Here is a 23,254-nt window from a genome sequence, read left to right as displayed (position 1 = left end):
TCCTCAATCCCCTTCCCAATTTCCATCCCCTCTTCCCCATCATTCTCTCCCCTAATTTTCTTCTGCATCTTTCTCCTAGCCCCCCCCCACTCTTTCCTTCATGCTCCATCTCTCCCCAGTCCCTCACCTGTCACTCCCAACCACCCCCAAATCCCTTAACTTTCCTCAGTCCTCTTATTGTGTCTGTACACAACAGAATAGGATTGAAGGAACATTTTCTAGACATTATCTGATGTGATTTAAATGGATTTAAAGAACATCTTATCCAATTGCTTTCTATTTTTACTGCGCTGTACCTTGTTTCTGCCTCTTCCTGTGGTTAAGTTCTGGGAAGCCTGCTTGAATTACAGGTTCTGCTTTTCCTGTGAGTCAGCTGCATCCTTCTTACAAATGCATTAAGTAGTAAATATCTCTTGCTGAGAATCGCCTCCCCTGAATGCGCAGAGCATTGGTAAATTGTATGCATAAGAGTAGGAAGCTTCACAAGGTGGCACTATTACTAAATAGTTAGGGCATGCCGACTTAACACGAAAGTCAATGTGGATGTGTCTCTGTCAGTCAGTTCAAGTTTAATTGTCGTTCGACCATATATGAATACCCATGAATACAGCCAAACGAAACAGCATTACACCAAGGCCAGGGTGCAAAACACAGCATAAGGCACATATAGCACATACAAGGTATAAACAAAATTTAGTCACACAAAAATGTCCAACAAGGTCTTGTGATCACAAAAGCAACTAAGACGATCACTTGTTGTTAGACTGCACACCGACTCCTCTGATGCCTTGCTGAAGCAGGCAGCAGCATAATCCATACCAATTAAGTACCTCCCATAGCTAATAGAGTGACCACTGAGTGTATGTTTGTAGTCTTCTGCTTCTGTAGCCCATCCACTTCAAGGTTGAACATAGTCAACTCAGAGATGCTCTTCTGCACACAACTGTCGTAACACGTGGTTATTTGAGTTGCTGACAAGAAAGTGACAGTTTGAACCAGTCTGGCCATTCTCCTCTGACCTCTCTCATTAACAAGGCGTTTTCACCCACAGAACTGCCACTCACTGGATTTTATTTTGCACCATTCTCTATAAACTCTAGAGACACTTGTGCTTGAATATCAGCAGTTTATGAGATACTCAAACCACCCTGTCTGGCACCAACAATCATTCCACGGTCAAAGTCACTTAGATCACATTTCTTCTCCATTCTGTCATTTGGTCTGAACAACAACTGAACCTCTTGACCATGCCTTAATGCTTTTATGCATTGAGTTGCTGCCATATGATTGGCTGATTAAATATTTGTATTAACAAGGTGTACAGGTGTACCTAATAAAGTGGCTACTGAGTATAGAACACTACCACCACAATGTTTCCCCTAAATGCTGGAATTCCTTCCCAAAATCTTTAATCCCCCCCTTTCTTTAAGAGGCTTCACAGCTCAAGTACAGTACACAGTTCTGGGAATTATGTTACAGGAGAGGCAGAATTCCACTGGAGAAGGCTCGGAAGTAATTTATGAGGATATTGACAGGACAAGGAAATTATAATCAAGAGGAAAGATTGGATCAACTGAGGTTGTTTTCCTTCAAATGACCGTGGGGAAGAGTTAAAACTGTAAAATATTGGGGAGGCTGCACAGAATGAATTTTCCTGAGTAGAGGGCTAAAAAAAAAACCAAGGTGATTATTGGAATATCTGAAGGAGAGCTGGTGCATTTTATCCCCCCATCCCCCCCACCCAGAGTATGGTAGGGATCTGGAACTCAAACCGGAAAGGAGGTAGAAACTCTCATTATACAAAGATGAGGTTAAGCTGGCCAAGTGTTGTACAGGCAAGGTAGGTTGAATAACCTCCTCGTGTCATAAATTTTCTCCAATTGCTTAAACTTTCCTCTTTAGACAATGTTTGCTCCCCCTCTGGCTTAATACATCTTCCTATATGGTTCAGAGTCAAACTGTCAACATTGCCATGAAACAGGTTTGAGTATGTACTAACCCTTGGAATCACTGCATGCTTTATTTTAAACAAAACCCCAGAAATATGCTATGTCCTCCCTCAATTACACCAGAGTAAAATTTTCCTCATGTACAGTAAAATACCAGTTCTCCACAACTTTAACAGCAAAGGCAAGGACTTTGATGGTAAGGATCATTACAGATCAAGTCCTTTTTTCATATCTCCTCGAATCCCACTTGTCCAGCTGGTAAAACTCTCAGATATTGATCCTATTCCTTCAATATCACCTCCTATATGTATGAAAAGGAAATTATGAATATCACAGGGAAGTCAACATTCGTTGGCAATCCTTAATTGATTAACTGGTGGTAAAGGTTCTTCTGCGCTGCAGTGGTTTGGTACAGTTGAATGCCTTGCAGGGCTATTTCAGAGGGAACCCAAAAATCACCAACCTTGTCTAAGAGCATGGTTAAGGATGCCAGATTTCCTTTCCGCAAAATATGGTGAATCTCCGGACCCAATATACTGATGCAGTTACAAAGGAGGAACAATAGTGGGTAAATTTCATTCGGAGTTTGAGGAGATTTGATATGTCACCAAAGACACTCACAAATTTCTACAGAATACCGTGGAGAGCATTCTAACTGGCTGCATTACCATCTTGGGTGGGGGGGGGGAAGAAACTACTACACGTGATTGAAATAAGCTGCAGAGTGTTGTACATTTGGAAATAACTCCGCAAATGTGTAGCTCAGGTGGTTGATGGTTGGGCTGAGTTGTTTCCAATCTTGGCAATCCATTTGTAAACATTTTGTCACCAGACGAGGAAACAAGTGAAGAGTGCACTGATGACATCACCTTGTATCGTGACAAAAATGTTTGCAAATGGATTGCCAAAATCAGTGAACAACTCAACCCAAATAGTTGTAAACAGTCAGCTCCATCATGGGCACTAGCCTCCGTAGTACCAAGGACATCTTCAAGGAGATCTTATCCCTGCAAGCGCAAATGCTACACCTGTCCCCACACCTCCCCCCTTACCACCATTCCGGGCCCTAGACAGTCCTTCCAGGTGAGGCAACACTTCACCTGCGAGTCTGCTGGAGTTGTCTGTTGCATCCGGTGCTCCCGGTGCGGCCTCCTCTACATCAGCGAGACCCGACGCAGATTGGGGGACCGCTTCGTCGAGCAGCTACGCTCCGTCCGTCACAATAGACAGGACCTCCCCGTTGCCACCCACTTCAACTCTGCCTCTCATTCCCATCTAGATATGTCCATACATGGCCTCCTCTACTGCCATAATGAGGCCAAACTCAGGTTGGAGGAGCAACACCTCATCTACCGTCTGGGTAGCCTCCAGCCCGGTGGTATGAACATTGAATTCTCCAATTTCCGGTAATTCCCTCCCCCTCCCCCTATCCCAGGTCCCTCTCTGCCTCTCTCCCCTTTCAACTTTCTGCTTCTTTATCTCTACAGTTCATTCATGCTTATCCCTTCCCCCTCCCCCCTTTATCTTTCCTCTGAGTGGTTTTCCACCTGCCACCTCTAGGCCCTACCCCCTCCCCATCTCTATTACTGGGCTTCGGCCCTCTCTTCACCCCCCCCCCCATTCCTGATGAAGGGTCTCGGCCCGAAATGTTGGCTACTCTTTTCTCATGGATGCTGCCTGACCTGCTGAGTTCTTCCAGCGTTGTGTACGTATTCTTTGATCCACAGCACCTGCAGTTGTATTTTTGTGTTCATCTTCAAGGAGCGATGCCTCAAAAAGGTGGTGCCCATCATTAATGACCCCCATCACTCAGGTTATGCCTTATTCTCATTGCTACACCAGGAAGGAGATACAGAAGCCTAAAGGCACACACTTAACCAGTCAGGAACAGCTTCTTCCCCTCTGCCATCCGATTTCGGAATGGATACTTTTTCATTTCTATTTTTAACACTAATTTAAACTGATCTATTTAATATACACTTACTGTAATTTTTTGTTATGTATTGCAATGTACTGCTGCTGCAAAAATAAAACAATTCACAACACTTGCCGGTGATATTGAACTTGATTCTGAAACTCTCTACCCTGGAGTGTTTATGGAGGTTGGATCGCTGGAGGTATTTAAAGAAAGGGGAAAAAAAAGGGATGGAATTGATGGAAACTGGCACAGAGGAGAAGTTGAGGTCTGGATCAGATCAGCTGTGGTCATATTGAACAGCGGATCAGGCTTAAGAAGCCGAGCGGCCCATTCCTGCTCCTATTATAAGAGATCCGTGTTGGCACGTGGCCAAGTGGTTAAGGACTTTGTCTAGTGATCTGAAGGTCGCTAGTTTGAGCCTTGGCTGAGGCTGCGTGTGTGTCCTTGAGCAAGGCACTTAACCACACATTCCTCTGCGACGACACCGGTGCCAAGCTGTATGGGTCCTAATGCCCTTCTCTTGGACAACATCGGTAGCGTGGAGAAGGGAGACTTGCAGCTTGGGCAACTGCTGGTCTTCCACAAAAAAAAAGCTTGGCTAGGCTTGCACACTGGAAACTTTCCAAGGCACAAATCCATGGTCTATCGAGACTAACGGAGACCTACATATAAGAGATACTTCTGGTTCAGAAAGACGATGAATGGGGTTTTCACGTGCATGCGTGAGCTGTGCCGCCCAATATACTTGTTATAGATTGGCACATTACTTCAAACCTGTTCCAGAGGGACATGCATTGCACAATTTAATTATAACCATATAACAATTACAGCACGGAAACAGGCCATCTCAGCCCTTCTAGTCCGTGCCGAACGCTTACTCTCACCTAGTCCCACCGCCCTGCACTCAGCCCATAACCCTCCATTCCTTTCCTGTCCATATACCTATCCAATTTTTTTTTAATTTTTTTAAAAATGACAAAATCAAACCTGCCTCTACCACTTCTACTGGAAGCTCGTTCCACACAGCTACCACTCTCTGAGTAAAGAAGTTTCATCTCGTGTTACCCCTAAACTTTTGCCCCTTAACTCTCAACTCATGTCTTCTTGTTTGAATCTCCCCTACTCTCAATGGAAAAAGCCTATCCACATCAACTCTATCTATCCCCCTCAAAATTTTAAATACCTCTATCAAGTCCCCCCTCAACCTTCTACGCTCCAAAGAATAAAGACCTAACTTGTTCAACCTTTCTCTGTAACATAGGTGCTGAAACCCAGGTAACATTCTAGTAAAATGTAATTAGCTAATTTCCAGCTCTTTGGGCTTTGTGCTTACCGGTTTCTGCTCACCTTTTGTTAGTGTTCTCCTTTCTACATGTTCTGGTAACATTTTAGCTGTTTCACATTACACGGTTGTGTTTATATACATCTTACCGAACTTGTGTAATTGTTACTGCTTACTGCAGATGGCCCACATTTAATTGCAAGGGAGGATAGGTATCACTTCTACCATGAGTTTTATGGTCAGATTGAGTTTTTGATAATCAGTAATGCACAAAGTACTGGAGGAACTCAGCAGATCAGACAGCATCCATGGAAATGAATAAACAGTAGGACTGAGAAGGAAGAATAAAAAGGGAGTGAGAGGGGAAGGAGGCTAGCTGGAAAGTGATAGGTGAAGTCAGGTAGGTGGGAAAGGTCACAGGCTGGAGAGGAAGGAATCTGATAGGAGAGGAGTGGACCATGGGAGAAAGGGAAGGAGGAGGGAACACAGGGGGAAGTAATAGGCAGGAGAGAAAAGTTAAGAAGACAGAGTGGGGGACAGAAGAAGAAGAAAGGGATGTTTAACTGGAAGGAGAAATCGATTTTCATGCCATCAGTTTGGAGTTGATCCTTCACCTTGCTTGTGACCTCGTTGTGGCCACAGATGGGCATCCGATTCCTAAATGGACAGTGAACCCATGAACACTTCCTCACTTTTTAAAATATACATCATTTCTGTTAACCTACCAAATGTTCAAAGGACTAGACAGGGTGGATGTGGAGAGGATGAAAGGTTACAGCCTCAAAATTGAGGGACGACCTTCTAGATCAAAGGCAAGGAGGAATTTTTTTTTTTTAGGCAGAGAGTGGTGAATCTGTGGAATGCTCTGCCACAGACTGGTGGTGGAGGCCAAGTATGTGGGTATATTTAAGGTGGAAGTTGATCATTTCTTGATTGTTCAGGGCATCAAAGGATATGGTGAGAAGCCAGTTGTGTGGGGTTGAGTGGGATCTGGGATCAGCCATGATGGAATAGCAGAGCAAACCCGACGGGCTAAATGGCTTAATTCTGCTCCTATGTCTTATGGTCTTATTTTATACGTTTACAAAAAGGATGTTAGTGAGCTCAATGAGTTTTTACAACATCTGTGGCTCAAATGGTCATGAATGAAATCAGTGTTTTAATCATCATTTAATGGATTGAGCAATTCACCAATTACCTGGAATAAGCTCTACAGTTTTTATCCAGTAGCATAACTGTTATGCTTCCATAACTTAGATTGTATCCTATGCTACTCTGCTACAGTACTATCTGGATTCATGCTGAGAATATTCTTAAAAAGGAGAAAAAGGCTGAGAATATTCTTAAAAAGGAGAAAAAGCTTAGCCATCTCACAGTTGCACAGATTACAAGTGAAGGCAGGGGAAGGGAGAGTGGTTTCTAATAATCAGGAAAGTATAGGTGAGGAAAATAGTCATTCCTACCATCAAGGAGATGGTACAGGAGCCTGAAGACAGACAGATGCACAATGTTTCAGGAACAGCTTCTTCCCTTCCGCTATCAGATTTCTGAATGGATAATGAACACTACCTCACGATCGAAAAGGCAGAGGCGAAGGTCAGGCCGGATCTGCTTGCTGCTCTGCGACGTTTTACTCAGCTCTGAGCTACACTGAGATTGAGATCGAGGCCTGCTCTGGGCTTCGTGTCTGAGGACTCACTTTTGTTTTAAATGCTATTTGCTTACTTTTATTGTTAGCATGATTTGTTTTTTCTTTCTCTTGACACATTGGGTGTTTGAACATCTTTGTTTATGGGTTCTATGGTGTTTCTTTGTTTTGTGGCTGCCTGTTAGGAGACAAATCTCAAGATTGTATAATGTACATACTTTGAGAATAAACGTACTTGAACTTTTGCACCACTTATTTTTTTAAAATAAATATACAAATTATATACATTTCTCATTGTAATTTAGCTTATTATGCATTGCAAGTACTGCTGTTGCATGAAACAAATTTTTATGACACATGCCAGTGATATTAAACCGGATTCTGTTTTTGAGAAGTGGAAGCATGTAAAAAGGGAGATTAGTGAAGAGGTTAATGGAAACAGAAGGAAAGGCAAACCTGAGATCACAACTTCCCAGTAAAGGGGATGCCAACAAAGACTGATATTGAGTGGCACAACAGCCAGGCACAGGGAATAATTGACACCCTGAATACAAAGGGGAAAGAGTGCCAGTGAGAGTGGAGACATCATACTAAAAATTGATTCATTGTTAAATTATAAAAACACTTAAAACTGCCCAGACTGACTCACTTTCAGTGTTAATATTTAACATTGCTCAGGCCCTAGAAATGCACAGACGATCTGGATTTGCTCTTCAATCTTGTTGCTTTGCTTTGGGATGGTTGTTTCTTCCGCCTTGTCTTATGCAGTCCACGTAACTGGCCCATGACCTAGATTATCCTTGAGGGCTCTGTGACCTTTCTTGTGGGTTCCATCACTTTGTTTTGTATTGAAGCTGTTAGTCAGTGTATGAAATGTTTCCTCTGATGGTCTGAATGGAGTTTTTTGTGCTTTCCAGTGTTGGTTTTGAAGAGAGCGACTCCACAATACCATTTCTAACCCCAAGTTCAATGAGCTGAATAGCCATTTCCTACCCCTGACTTTCCAATGAGCTGCATAAGCTGCTTAGTATTAATGAATGGTGAGATATTCAAGTGTCCTGGCTGACTGTGCACAATTAGCACACATTAATCAATCTACTTTCCATTAATACCACTAGGTATTAAGTCTTCAACTTTTGAGACCAATCAATATTTCTTGAAGGGAAAAGAGATTGCAGCAAATGTAATGAACTCAGTCATAACAATCCACTTGCTTGGTAGCATTCTCCAGACCAGCCCAAAATGCATTCCTATGGTGTAACAAGGTTGTAAATGCAATTTCCATAAGGTGATAGGTGAGAGCAGGCGAGTTGGAGAGGGGGGAAATTAAGAAAATGGGAGGTGATAGGTAAAAAAAATACCATGCTACCTTTTCCACCCATCACCTCCCTTCTTCTTACTTCATCTGCCTTCCCCCCCCCCCCCCCCCCCACCCACCCAGCTTCACCTGTCACCTTCTAGCTTGTACTTCTCTGCCCTCCCCCTTATTCTGGCTTCCTCCCCCTTCCTTTCTAGTCCCGATAAAGGGTCTCTGGCCAAAACATTGATGGTTTATTCATTTCCATAGATACTGTCTGACCAGCTGAGTTCCTTCAGCTGTGTGTGTGTCTCTGGATTTCCAGCATCTGCAGATTCTCTTGTGCTCAGATCCACAACATGTCTCCACAGACCAGGAAATTTACACAAAGGCATATCTCCTGAAGAGCAGCCACTGAAAGTATCATAGAAGTCCGAGTGGGGTGGGGGGGGGGGGGGGGGGGGGAGAAGAAATTCTGGACACAATGGGACCAATTTTGGAAACTGGAAGGCTTCCTCCTGCATTCTGAGAAAACCAAGCTTCAACTAAAGTTCTCATAAACCAGACTCTTAACTAGTATTTCCAATTAAAGGCAGTGACAGCTTCAGCATTATGGGCCGATTAACATATCATGGTTGTCAGACAGATAAGACGAACAAGCTGGGAAGAATCCTGAATAGCTTTGATAATGACAGCAGGTGTTGTTCTCATCGTGATTTAAATAGAGAGTACAGAAGAAAATGGCACTTAACTGGAACACTATTCCTTGTCAAGCTAACTTAAAGTCGAGCATTTATAGCTACTGACAGGTGTCTGTCTAGTTGAATGACACATTGGACAAGATTCCTGTGACAGATTTTCTCATTTCATTTGGTTTCCAAAGGTCACATCCCTTTAATGAATAAAATATAGTATATTAGCTTATGCATTGCCCTGCCACATCAGAAGCGTTCAATTCAGATGGCTTTTAGAAGAGGGCAAAAATAAAGAATATTTTAAGAAGCTTTTGAGAAAAGGAAAAATAGAATGAAAATATCACCATAGAATGTGGAAGATTAAGAAAAAAATTAATGCTTCAACTTTTGCCTTGTGTATCCGGGTCGCCAAGTGAAGCGTCGCGGGAGATTAGAACATTGAGACAGCAGTGTACATTCCTGTCGAAATAAGCAGTGCTGCAGACTGTAACATCGAAACAGCGAGCTGTTGGTCTTCCCTCTTGCTGTGGCAGGAGCGATATCACTCTCTCCCTTGTTAGTGAGAGACAGCCTGTGAGATCAGTCTTCACTGTGGAAGACACTAACAGTATGCCTCTAGTGTGTGAGGGAAGAAAAGTGGGTGCAGTTACTATTACAAGAGAGAAGGTGCTCAAAAAGCTGAAAGACCTAAAGGTACATAAGTCACCTGGGCCAGATGAACTGCACCCTAGGGTTCTGAAAGAAGTAGCCTTAGAGATCGTGGTGGCATTAGTAATGATCTTTCAAAAATCATTGGACTCTTGACATGGTGCCAGAGGACTGGAAAATTGCAAATGTCACTCCACTCTTTAAGAAAGGAGGAAGGCAGCAGAAAGGAAATGATAGACCAGTTAGCCTGAACTCAGTGGTTGGGAGATGTTGGAGTCAATTGTTAAGGATGAGATTGTGGAGTACTTGGTGACACAGGACAAGATAGGACAAAGTCAACATGGTTTCTTAAGGGACAAACTTTCCTGACAAACCTATTGGAATGCTTTGAGGAGATTACAAGTAGGATAGATAAAGGGGATGCAGTGGATGTTGTATATTTGGACGTTCAGAAGACCTTTGACAAGGTGCCACACGAGGCTGCTTACCAAATTAAGAGTATTACAGGAAAGTTACTGGCATTTTTAGAGCATTGGCAGATTGGTAGGAGACAGCAAGTGGGAATAAAAGGATCCTTTTCTGGTTGGCTGCCAGTGACTAGTGGTGTTCCGCAGGGGTCGGTGTTGGGACCACTTCTTTTTATGCTGTATATAAATGATTTAGATGATGGAATAGATGGCTTTATTGCCAAGATTGGTGGAGGGGCAGGTAGTGTTGAGGAAACAGGTAGGATGCAGAAGGATTTAGATTAGGAGAATGGGCAAGAAAGTTGCAAATGAAATAAAATGTTGGAAAATGCATGGTCATGCACTTTGGTAGTAGAAATAAATGTGCGGACTATTTCTAAACGGGGAGAAAAACCAAAAATCTGAGATGCAAAGGGACTTGAGAATCCTTGCGCAGAACACCCTCAAGGTTAACTTGCAGGTTGAGTCGGTGATGAGGAAGGCAAAAGCCGTATTAGCATTCATTTCAAGAGGTCTAAAATACAAAAGCAAGGATGTGATGCTGAGGATTAATAAGGTACTGGTGAGGCCTCACCTTGAGTATTGTGAACAGCTTTGGGCCCCTCATCTTAGAAAAAATGTGGTGGCATCGGAGAAGGTCCAGAGGAGGTTCACAAGGATGATTCCAGGAATGAAAGGGTTATCATACGAGGAACATTTGACGGCTCTGTACTCACTGGAATTCAGAAGGATGGGGGGGGGGAGTCAATGAAACCTTTAGAATGTTGAAAGGCCTAGAGAGAGTAGATGTGGAAAGGATGTTTCCCATGGTGGGAAGCGTCTAGGACAAGAGGACACAGCCTCAGGGTAGAGGGGTGCCCTTTCAAAACAGAGCTGTGGAGAAATTTCTTTAGCCAAATGGTGGTGAATTTTTGGAATTTGTTGCCACATGCAACTGTGGAGGCCAGGTCGGTGGATGTATTTAAGGCAGAGATTGATAGGCTCTTGATTGGACATGACTTCAAAGGTTATGGGCAAAAGGCCGGGAACTGGAGTTGAGGAGGAGAATGATGGGCCTAATTCTGTTCCTATGTTTTATGGTCTTATGTCAAAGTATTGGGATGGACTTTAGATCATGGTCTCTGGGGGCTTTGCTATTGCTTGCATGGTGGGTGGTGGTGGGGGCTGATGCTTTTGCTAGAGCAAGTTGGGGAGGGTTGATGCTTTTGCTGTTTATGTATAGGAGGGGGTGGGGAGCTTTAGGGTTCTAATGTTTTTCTGTCATTCATTCTTTGGGGTTTTTTCTTCTGTTTCATGGATGTCTGTGAAGAGTAAGTATTTCAGGTTGTATACCGTATAGATTCTCTGATATTAAATTGAACCATTGAATATATTCAGATGCCTATTTGACACCCATTTGCTTTCTTTACCTTTGGAACCAATGGAGAGTAAAATCAGGGCAAAAGAAAGGAGGGATTAGTGTGTGGAATAAGAAAAGGAGGTAAAGTGCAGCTGGTGCTGCCACTGCACAGCTCCAGAGACCAGACTTCAGCTGCTGTTTCTATAGTCTACACATTATGACTGTGCGCATTTCCCTCCATATTCCAAACATATTTTGGCAGATTCATTAGGGGAGAAGCTTACAGTACCCAAAGTAGGGAAGTAGTGAAGGAATTAGAAGGGAGCTGATGGGCTGGTGAGAGAGAATAAGTTGCAGGAATACAGGGAAATAAGATGCCATTTTCCTCAGGCTGGCTCCCAACAGAGCCAGCATAACAATCCCATGTTGTAGCAAAAAAAAAAAATCAAGAATGCGGAAGGCCTGTAATTATTGTCCATCCCGATCCTTCATTGACCTTGAAACGGTGGTGGGGGTGAGCTGTCTTCTTAAACTGGTAAAAGGTGCTCTCTGAAAGTAAAGAACGTAAGTGAACTTAGCAAGTGCCTGAGGTAAGGCATACTGAGGATATCCTAAACCAAGACTGCTACTGGCCTTGACCTGAGCTCAAAGTCATTGTTGATTCATTCGCTGAAGCATACAAGAATCTTACATTTAACAACTGAAAATCAATAGTCTCTACTAACCTGGCTCCGCCATGCATCATTGCCCACTGATATTAAGGGCCCACAACAAGGCCTGTACGACTTCACCTACCTGAAGAGCCATCTCTCAGCAAAGGCAGATATTGGTGATGAAATTCACCATCACCTTCAGCCTTTGAGCACCTGCGGAATAGAGAGTTTGAGGATCAAGGCCTCAAACCCAGCACAAATTTCAAAGTAAATTTTATTATCAAACTACATATACATCATCATATATTACCCCGAGATTCACTTTCCGGTGGGCATTCACAGCATTATAAAAAATGAACCTCAACCCCTGCTTGAGCGTTGGTAGGTTTTGCTACTAGTTGTGAGAAATGTACAATCGTCATGTCATTGGATGTCAAAGGTAAATGGTTAGACTCTCTCATTAGGGATAGTCAATGCTTGGCACTTTTATATCACATGCTACTTATAAGCCCATGCTTCATTGTTGTTTTGGTCTTACTGCTGAGCAGTTGGAAATTGAATTGAGCATGGTGCAACCATCAACAAACATGTCCACTTGTGACCAGGTGATGGAAGGAGGATCATTGAGTAAGCAGCTACATATGTATTTCTTTCTTCTTCTTCCATTCCAGAGTTTCCTTAGCACATTGACTAACACAATGGAGATTTAAGGCGTACCAGGACTTGACCAGACTTCCTAATCTGAAAATATTTCATACAAAAATAATTGCTGTCTTCGCCCTCCCAAGTACATAATACCATACTAATGACATGGCCATGCATTGGACTGAGAGCCCTTGTTTGGAGTCAGTAACAATGTCACGTCTCTGGTATTTACAGTTAAATATCTGAATGGCAATGACAGGCTGAAACAATTCAACTGACAAGTATTATTTTTCAGCTGACATTTCTGCTGTGGGTTATACCGCAGTGTTCGACATTCAAGCACTTGAGACTCTGTATAAGGTCTGAGCAGAATAAAGAAAGGAGAATTTCAAAGTGTCCAAAAGGATAAAAAGCAAAATATGACATGAGAAGTACCCACAGAAATGTCTATCTTGCCTGCATCATTTCTGTTCCTCCAATTAGCTGGACAGAATTATTTTTCACAATTATTGCACTGAAGAGAACACGGCTTTCAATTTACACAACAGTTTTCACAAGCTCAGCAAACACCAAAAGGCTTAGACCATAAGATCATAAGACATAGGAGCAAAATTGGGCTATTCAGCCTATCAGGTCTTTCCACCATTCGATCATGGCTGATTTATTATACCCGTCAACCCCATTTTCCTGCCTTCGTCCTGTAACCTTTTGACGCTCTTATTAATCAAGAACCTATTAACCTCCGTCTTAAATATACCCAATGACTTGGCCTCCACAGCCAGCCGTGGCAATGAATTCCACAGATTCACCACACTCTGGCTATTGAAATTCATCCTCATCTTTGTTGCAAAGGGACATTCTTCTATTCTGAGGCTGAACCCTCTGGTCCAAGATTCCCTCACTATAGGGAGCACCTTCTCTACACTCACTCTTTCTCAGCCTTTCAATATTCAAAAGGTTTCAATGAGATCGCCCATCATTCTTCTAAACTCCAGGAAGTACAGGTCCAGAACCATCAAAAGTTCCTCATACATTAAACTTTTAATTCTCCGGTTAAATTGTCATAAACCTTCTTTGCACCCTCTTCAGTTCCAGCACATATTTTCTCAGATAAGGGACCCAAAACTGCTCAGAATATTCCAAGTGCGGTCTGACTAATGCCTTATCAAAGTGTCAGCATTACATCCTTGCTTTGAAACTCTAGCCCTCTCAAATTGAATGCTAACATTGTGTTTGCCTTCCTCACCACCAACTCAACCTGCAGGTTAACCTTTGTGGAATCATGCACAAGTACTCCAAATCCCTCTGCACTCCGATTTCTCAATTTTCTTCTGCTTTACATCAACAAAACCCCTTTGAAGTTTTACCACTGTTGTGATGTTAGAGATGCAGCTACCAAATTGCACACAATAACCTACAAACAGTATTGTGATCATGATCTGAACAAGTACTGCTTCAACACTCAAGAAATAGAGTGCTGCCTGACTGTGAAGAAGCTAGACCAACCATACAAGTATTAACTTGAATAGTTGGAAAATAACATATGCACAATGTTCTGCACCATTCGTGACTCCTCAGATAGTGAAGCAGTTCATACCCAAATGCAGCACGACCTGAACACTATCCAGGCTTGGGCTGACAAGTGGCAAATAACATTCAAGCCATGCAAGTACTAGGCAATGACCATTTCCAACAAGAGAGTCTCTAACCATCGTCCTTTGTTGTTCAGTGGCATCACCATCACTGAATCCCCTACTATCAACATCCTGGGGGTTACCATTGACAGGAAACTGAACTGGTCTAGCCAAATAAACACCGTGGCTACCAGAGCAGGTCAAAGACTAGGAATCCTGCGGCTTGTAATTCACCTCCTGACTCCCCAAAGCCTGTCCACCATCTACAAGGCTCAGGTCAGGAGTGTAACAGAATACTCACCTGGATGAGTGCAGCTCCATCAACACTCAAGGCAACCCACGTTAATGGTACCCCTTCCACAAGCATCCAATCTCTCCACCATCGACAAACAGTTGCAGTAGTGTGTTCTGTCTACAAAATGCACTGCAACAACACAAAGTTCCTAAGGCAACACCTTCCAGACCCACGACCACTACCATCTAGAAGGACGAGAACAGCAGATACCTGGGAACACCACCACTTGGAAATCCCCCTCCAAGTCACTCACCATCCTGACTTGGAAACACATCACCATTCCTTCATTGTCGCCGGGTCAAAAATCATAGAATATCCTTCCTACCAGTACTGTGGGTGTACCTACACCTCAGGGACTGCCGCAGTTCAAGAAGGTAGCTTATCACTACCTTATCAAGGGCAACTACGGATAGGAAATAAATGCCGACTTAAGCTGGAGATGCCCACATCTCAGGCAATCCAAAGCCCCAGCTGCAGGATCACAGTGATCTGTCCTGTAATCTGCTAATGTGAAGTTACACAATATCATTTTAAGTTCTTCTTCAGGATAACCAAAAAGAGTTACCAGAAAGGTCAGAGGTGTATCTTCAACACTTTTCCAAGTTGAGCACACAACTTCAAGTTGAATTATGAGAGGCATAGCAAAAGGTGATTACAATTCAGCAGGATCAGATGTAGAATCTTATTATCGGTTTGATCATTCAAGTCAGCAGGTTATTTGTTTGATCATTTAAGTCAGCAGCTCACCCAGTCATTTCTAATTTTAAAAGTACACTGGCACCGTGAGAGAGAACTATTGGTTTTTAGGAGGCCATTTAACCTCAAATCCATTCTACTATTTAATCTCAAGGTTGATGTGTAACCTAACTCCAGGTACCTGTCCTTTCACATCTCCCTTAATATCCTCACAAGGGCACTTCAAATATCATTTTCATTCTTGTAATTTGGAGGGAACGCTATGACATCACTCTAACTAGTGCTTTACCAGCTCATGCTAACTTCCATTGTTTGCTGTTTAAAACCTACCTTAAAACAATTGGGTTAATATTGGCAATCTGTCAAAAACAACGAAAGTCACTGGAATATCCACCACAAGGTCAAACCTAGTATCACCATGTGTGTCCCAGTAATGAGCTGGATCTCTGCTTACTCAGAGGAAATAGGTGTTAACAACTTTATTGCCACTTTTGGTTGAGATCATATAAAATAACAAGCTCAAACTTCCTTAAGCTAATTTACTTACTTACTATCTGTTACGCTGCTGCCGTATAGGCAGTAATGAAGGTTCTCCATCTCTGGTGGTGCTCAGAGCTTCCTTCATCATGTCAGTAGCTTCCTCTCGGTTTTCACTACTGTCAGTCATGTAAGTTCTGGGTAGAGGCTCCGGAATACCATCACGCTCAGATATAGAAGGATTCTTCATTGCTGTTTCCGTAATAATTTTGTTTTACCAGTCAGGGTTGTTAGCCCTGAGCTGAAGGACTGGTGGATCACTTAGTCTGGCCTCAACTCTGTCCTGTTTGGCATAGGTGACCCTACCAAGAGCCAAAGCATCAAGCCCCGACTCCAACTAACATAGCTCTTCAGGTCATTGAGGCATGCAAGCCTCCAAACCCTACAAGGTTGTAGTCCTCCTGGAGGCTCCTTAACCTGCTCTAAGCTATAATCCAGTGATCAGGCCAGGAGGTGGATAGAGAGCACAGAACTACAAGGGTTAATTTAAATCCATCTTGTCGTCCTCTGCTCCACCTCAGCATTGATCTCGACTTCTCTGGAAGATATCAACTCCTTGGATGTGTTTCTTAATTACTTTGTACATCACTGAGCTTCATTTCTGACAAAATAATTGAAATATACCCCGTGAGTGCCATGAGACAGTGTAGTGTGATTAGGCCTTCTTTCACTTGAAATACTTTGTAGCTTTGCTCAGTTATGTGAGGAGCAACTCATTAAATGGTTATAAATTTTTAAATAAACTGCCAACATCAGCAAGTCTCCAAATACCCCAGCGAACACTTAACTGATGACTTTTAATTAAAAGCTCGGTGCCACAGCTAGGCCATACGTTGTCACTGCTGCTCCCATTGCCCCATGCTCCTCAAGGACAGGCGTACTAGTTGTCCACAAAATCTATCAAATGCTCAGGAAGCTGCAACATTCCCCATCTCCTGCCACAGGATCTAGGGAGAACAAGTCACCTTGCTGCCCTCAGTTCCAATTATCTTTCTTTTCAACCTAGCTTTCCCTCCAGTACCTGCCACAACGATCACGCTCACTATTTATGTTGGTCTGATCTTATCTACACACTACTGCAAATTGGTAAAAAGCAGTAAACGGAATTTTTTTTATGGCACATAGTGTGTCAGAATGATAGGTCATCTTCCCCTTCCTCAAAATGGGGGCAATTATAGTAATGAGAACAGGAAGCATGCCTTAAACATGAGTGAGTTGTGAGTCACTACTTTAGCCACAGATCAAATGGCTACTACAGTTAATATTTTATAAAGGCTGCTGTTTCTCATTCCTGAGAAGCCAAGGGTCTGGGATAGATTATTTCAATCCAAAGCCAGGTGTCAGGCACATTCCCCTGATTTTATCATCATTGTAAAGGAAGTAATGATGGTGAGAGTCCCTCCACTATATAAATCAATGATTTCTGAGAAAAAAAAACTAATGGAGCAATTTGTTTGAAGCTGAGATACAGTGCAAGACCAACGTTCATTTACTGTGTCACAAATGCTTAATCAGACCCTTTCTCTGGCAAGAAATGCAAAGTCAGAGTTCAGCCACGGGAAGCATGCTCATCCAAGTCAGGCTAAGTAATGAAGCTGCAATTATTTTCTCTTGCCACAAATTTGCAAACCATCCACTCGTCTCTCATGGGACACTGGCTGAAAGGATAGCATTATTGATGCTTGTATTGTTAAGTACAGCTCCACAGATTCACCGACACCACTGCACGCTTAACACTTCATGCATCAAAATTAGTGTGCCCCTGTCCATCTGCTCAGTTGGAGCTGCTGCAAATCACTCAGCAGAATGCCATTCGTCATTCCCCTATTCTGAGTGGCAGCAAACTGCCAAAGCTAGTTTTTATTGGTTGCTTCTGCCAACCTCTCTCCGCGGCTGACTGACATTGCTGACTGTGCTTTATCAGTTCGAACCCACACCAAGTTCAAGACAGTTAATTTAACGGAGCTGTCAGTGTTCTCCACCTGTGCAGCTGAGGAGGGCATCCAGTTGAGCTGAGTGTCCAAACACACCTCACCAGTGAGATCACCTAGCTGTAAATTACACCCTCTATTACAAAAGTATACTTAGCATCTAGCTGGAGTCTTGTCACAATACATCGATAGACAGCCTTAAATACAATAGAACTACTAACATTTCATCAAAGCATTGAACAAAATTTGAACAAAACTGACCATTTCTGTCATTCAATGCAATCTTGGCTGACCTGTGGTCCAGCACCATACGTCTACATTTTCCTAAATACCTTTAGTGAATTAAAGTCCATGACTTCTGTGCCTTCACTCATGAAACCTCAGATGATTTCCCACCCTGCTTCCTGGTCCTGGACACCGCAACCAGCAGAAATAATTCCTCTCCTTCCCCATTAGGATTCCCCATAATATCTTCAAATCTTAAATCAAATCAACCTTAATGACCAACATTAACTCTTTAAGGTATGGTACTTAGAAATGCATAGTAGCTTAATTGCTATCCCTTTGTTACCTTATTCATTAGATAAAATAGCATTTAAAAGCTGCCGTATTTAGGAATGATGCATAATTTTATGTAGATGGACCACAGTTTTATTTTAAATATGCTTCACTGTTTCTAGCTTTTACCCTGTTATATAAATAGGGGTGGGTTTTTATAGATGAAGAAAGCTCTAGAGAGATTTCCTGGCAATTGAAGGCATGGACTCAAGTGCAAGATGATTAAAACTGAAGTTGCTTCAGCTCAAAATTAGTGTAGCATAGGCTTGAAAGGAGAATGAACTTGTGCAAGTTAGGTCACAGGCTGACCTCTTATTTCTATTTCGCAAGTGTGAGAAGCCACATGGCGCAGAGACAGAAACACACACACACACACACACACACACACACACACACACACACACACACACACACACACACACACACACACACACACACACACACACACACACACACACACACACACACACACACACACACACACACACACACACACACACACACACACACACACACACACACACACACACACACACACACACACACACACACGCAGGAGAGAAATATCCAGATACAAAAATACTGAAGATACACGTGCAAAGACACAGAAACTCAAAGTCTACATTGATATATATATGTAAATCTTCACTTGACTTAAATTTCAAAGTACATACATGTCACCATTTACAACCCCAAGATTTATTTTCTTGTGGGCATACTCAATAAATCCATCATAGAATAATAACCATAATAGAATCAATGAAAGACAGCATCAACCTGGGCGTTCAACCAGTGTTCAAAAGACAACAAACTGCAAATACAAAAAGAAAGAAATAATAAATGAATAAATAAAGCAATAAATATCAAGAACATGAGATGTAGAGTCCTTGAAAGTGAGTCTATAGGTTGTGGGAACAGTTCAGTAATGAGGCAAGTGAAGTTGAGTGAATACATTGTGGACTAAGCCATTGTTACTGGAGAAGTTTGGAGATGGTATCACTTACAGTTCAATGGCTGCAGTAAAGTGCTAATTACCTGATTGATGTGTCAAAGTTGGCTCAAATTCCTTCCTTCAAACAAAAATTAAAATTCATTAAAGATCAAGAACAGTTGCTGGCCTGTCAGTTCTGAAGCCAACCCAGAGATGAATGCAAATCTACCACCTGGATAAAGAAATCAAGAGATATGGATTTCCATGCTAGCAGAGCCAAGAAGCCAGAAATGTGGCACTTTTGCCATAATTCTCACAGACGAAAAGGTACACTATTTCATCTTATTTCACTGATCTTCCAAGTTGCTGATCACAGCCAAGTCATGACAGGAATGGACAGATCCCTGCCCAGGTTCTCTATTCATGTGGCAACCTTATCAACTAGCATTGATAGTCTATTCAGCTGTTGTTTGGAAGATGTGGAGCCTGATAGGCACTGCAACCTATCTCACTCCCTCATTCACTTTTCAATAATGGGGGACAAGATAGTAAGCAACACAAACCTTGGGTATCCCTCCAACTCAATATCTGGCGGTCAATTGTCATGCTCCCATTACCACCTTGATTGAGATGAACTAATCTACAGCACCATGGATAGCACTCATACCTCAAGTCAGGGAAGTAGACAGCCGCCCACAGAGTCTAAAGCAAAACTTGGCTGGTCAACGAAAGAGCAACACATACAAAATATCAAAACACCAACTGTTCATTGCCCTCCATAGATGCTGCCCAACCTGCTGAGTTCCTTCAGCATTTGGTGCATTTAGCTCTAATTTTCACCATCTGCAGAATCTCGTGTCTCTGGTCAATGGAAGAGGCAGTCACAAAGGGATAAGCAGAGGAATAAAATGCTAAAGACATCATCCATAAGCCAAGTGACCTCAGATAACAGCAAGACGAGTGGGAAGGAGAGAGGTGGCCCAGACAGGCATCAGTAGAGAAAGCCTCAGATTGGAAGGGAAGGAAAGGAGGAAGGTAGGGGGCGGGGTGGTAGTGTAGCGGTTAACATAATACTATTGCAGAGTCAGTGACCAGTGTTCAATTTCACCACTGTCTGTAAGGAGATTGTACATTCTCTGCGTGACCAATGTTCCCTCTAAGCTGTGCACGCGTACATGTCTTTTATTACTAGTGCACAAAGTAATTTAAACTGTGCACGAAAGGTTGTCATTGGCACATTAAGGTTGATATTATTACATGCTGCCGTGTAGTACATGAGAAATAAGACTCATTGATATGTATTATTTTATTTCTTTTAAACAATGAACAACAGACTGGAGTGGTAGTTTATTATCCTTAGAGTAGCTTCAGGTTTGCTTCCACTTAAAAATTCAGTGTGCACATGTTGTTGTCACTGGGCAAAAATTTACACAGCACAAAATTTTTTGCACACACTGGTCATTACAAATTAGGGGAACGTTGCATGTGATGGCGTGGGTTTCCTTTGGGTACTCCTGTCTCCTCTCACATTCCAAAGAGTAAGGGTCAGTAGATTAATTGGTCACGTGGGTGTAATTGGCCCCAAAGGGTCTAATAACATGTTGAATTTCTAAACAAACAGGAGCCTGTGAAGGAAGTAATCAGTCCAGGGCCCACCCCAACTCCAGAAGACCAGCAGTAATTAAAGTTCAAAGTACAAAGTAAATTTATCAAAGTACATATGTGTCACCATATACAACCCAAGATTTAATTTTCTTGTGGGCAAACACAGCAAATACAAGAAACACAATAGAATCAACGAAAGACCATTCCCAACAGGACAAATGACAGCCAATGTGCAAACAAAAACTGCAAATACAAAATGAGGAAACAAAATAAAAATAATAGCAACAAATAAACAACAGAGAAAAATAATTGTACAGTCCTTGAAAGTGTGTCCATAGGTTGTGGGAACAGTTCAGTGATGGGTTGAGTGAAGTTATCCCCTCTGGTTCAAGAGCCTGGTGTCTGAGGGTTAATAACTGAACCTGGTGGTGTGGGACCCAAGGCTCCTGTACCTTCTTCCTGATGGCAGTAGCAAAAAGAGAGCACAACCAGGATAGTGGGGATCCATGATGATGGATTCCATTTGCCTTTGACAGCACTCTGTATAGATGTGCTCAATGGTGGGGAGGGCTTTTCCCCTTATGTACTGGGCTGTATCCACTACTTTTTGAAGGCTTTTTCATTCAAGGTCATTGGGTGTTTCCATATCAGGCCATGATGCAACTGGTCATACCCTTTACCAAAACATCCATAAAAGTTTGTCAGAGTTTTAGATGTCATGCTGAATCTTTACAAACTTCTAAGTAGAGGCATTGCTGTGCTTTTTTCACAATGGCACTTAAGTGTAGGACCTAGGACAAATCCTCTGAAATGGTAACACTGAGGAATTTAAAGTTGATGACGCTCTCTACCTCTGATCCCCTGATGCAGATTGGCTCATGGATCTCCAGTTTCCTCCTCCTGAAGTCAATAATCAGCGCCTTAGTCTTGCTGACTCTGAGTCAGAAGTTGTTGTTGTGACAGCACTCAGCCAGATTTTCTGTCTCCCTCCTATATGTTGATTCATCGCCACTTTTGATTTGGCCTATGACAGTGGTGTCATCAGCAAACTTAGATATGACATTGGAACTGTGCTTAGTCATAGGTGTAAAGTGAGTAGAGCAGGGGGCCAAGCTCACAGACTTGTGGTGCACCTGTGCCAATGGAAATCATGGAGATGTTGTCAATCCAAAATGACTGGGGTCTGCAAGGGAGGAAATAGAGGATCCAATTACACAAGGAGGTATTGAGCTAAGGTCTTGGACCTTACTGAGTAGTTTTGAGAGGATGATAGTATTGAATGCCGAGCTGTAGTCAATTAAGGACATCCTAATATATGCATTTTCACTCTCCAGATGTTTCAGAGTTGAATGACTAGCCAATGAAATGGCATCTGCTGGTGATCTGTTGTGACGGTAGGCAAATTGGAGTGGATCCAAGTCACCTCTCAGGCAGGAGTTAATAAGTTTCATCACCAACGTCAAAGCATTTCATCACAGTGGACGTTAAGTGCTACTGGACAATAGTCACTGAGGCAGGTTACCATGTTCTTCTTGGGCACCGATATAATTAAAACCCACTTGAAGCAGGTAGGTACCTCAGACTGCTGAACGAAGAGGTTAAAGATATCCGTCAACATTCCAGCCAGTTGATCAGCACAGGAAATGCCCATCACCCCCCAGCTCTGGGATGTCAGGCCAGAAAAGTGAAGTACCAGGCTGCTTGTCCCTCAGCAAGACTGCCAGCTTCACCACAGGGAATGCCCCCACCCCCAACCAGGAGACCAGAGCCTGTACCTCAGGCCAGAACAAGCTAGAACACCTGGTGTGAAGTTGTTAGTACAGAACCACTCAGTAAATCCTTCAACAAATCCATGGAGCTAATCATTGACTTCAGATAGGGGAAGTTGGGGGACCACATTCTCACTGGTGGGTCAGGTGCAGAGAGGGAGCAGCTTCAAATTTCAGGACCTTAACATCTCAGTTGACCAATCCTGGGTCCGACATAGATGCAATCATAAAGGCACACTGACACCTCTACTTTCTTAAAAGCTTCAGGATAATCAACATCATCAAATACTCACACAATCTTCCATAGATGCACTGTTGAAAGCATCCTGATTGGTTGCATCATGGCCTGGTACGGCAACTCCAACGCACAGGACCGTAAGAGGCTGCGGAGAGTAGTGGACACAGCCCTCCCTATCATTTGCAGCATCTACAGGAGACGTTGCCTCAGGAAGGTGGCATCAATCAGCAAGAATCCCCTCCATCTGGATCATGCCATCTTCTCTCTGCTATTGTTGGGCTTGAAGTCCCACACCACCGGGTTCAGAAACAGCTACTTTCCCACAACCATCATGTTCTTGAACTGACCTGTACACTGTTTTTGCACTAAAGTCTTGTGTTGTATAATTTTCTCTCTTCACTATCTTGTAAAATTTATGCATACCTTATGTTTTCTGCGTCACCTATAAGCCTATGACACTACTGCAAGTTTTTCATTGTACCTGCACCTCACTGTAACTGTGCACATGACAACAAACCC

At 42.8% G+C, this 23,254-nt stretch overlaps 1 protein-coding gene and 1 non-coding gene across 3 annotated transcripts in view; one reads left to right on the top strand and one right to left on the bottom strand.

The window, feature by feature from the left end:
• asic1b (acid-sensing (proton-gated) ion channel 1b) overlaps nt 1-23,254 on the bottom strand; it is an 857,627-nt gene that overhangs the window by 228,380 nt on the left and 605,993 nt on the right. The window lies entirely within an intron of this gene.
• LOC140741653 (small nucleolar RNA U13) lies at nt 4,543-4,642 on the top strand. Its single transcript, XR_012102110.1, has one exon. It is a non-coding gene; the product is annotated as a small nucleolar RNA U13 (small nucleolar RNA).

This window comes from Hemitrygon akajei, chromosome 18, assembly GCF_048418815.1.
Source record: "Hemitrygon akajei chromosome 18, sHemAka1.3, whole genome shotgun sequence".
Classification (NCBI taxonomy): domain Eukaryota; kingdom Metazoa; phylum Chordata; class Chondrichthyes; order Myliobatiformes; family Dasyatidae; genus Hemitrygon; species Hemitrygon akajei.
This window is presented reverse-complemented; position numbering and strand designations above follow the sequence as displayed.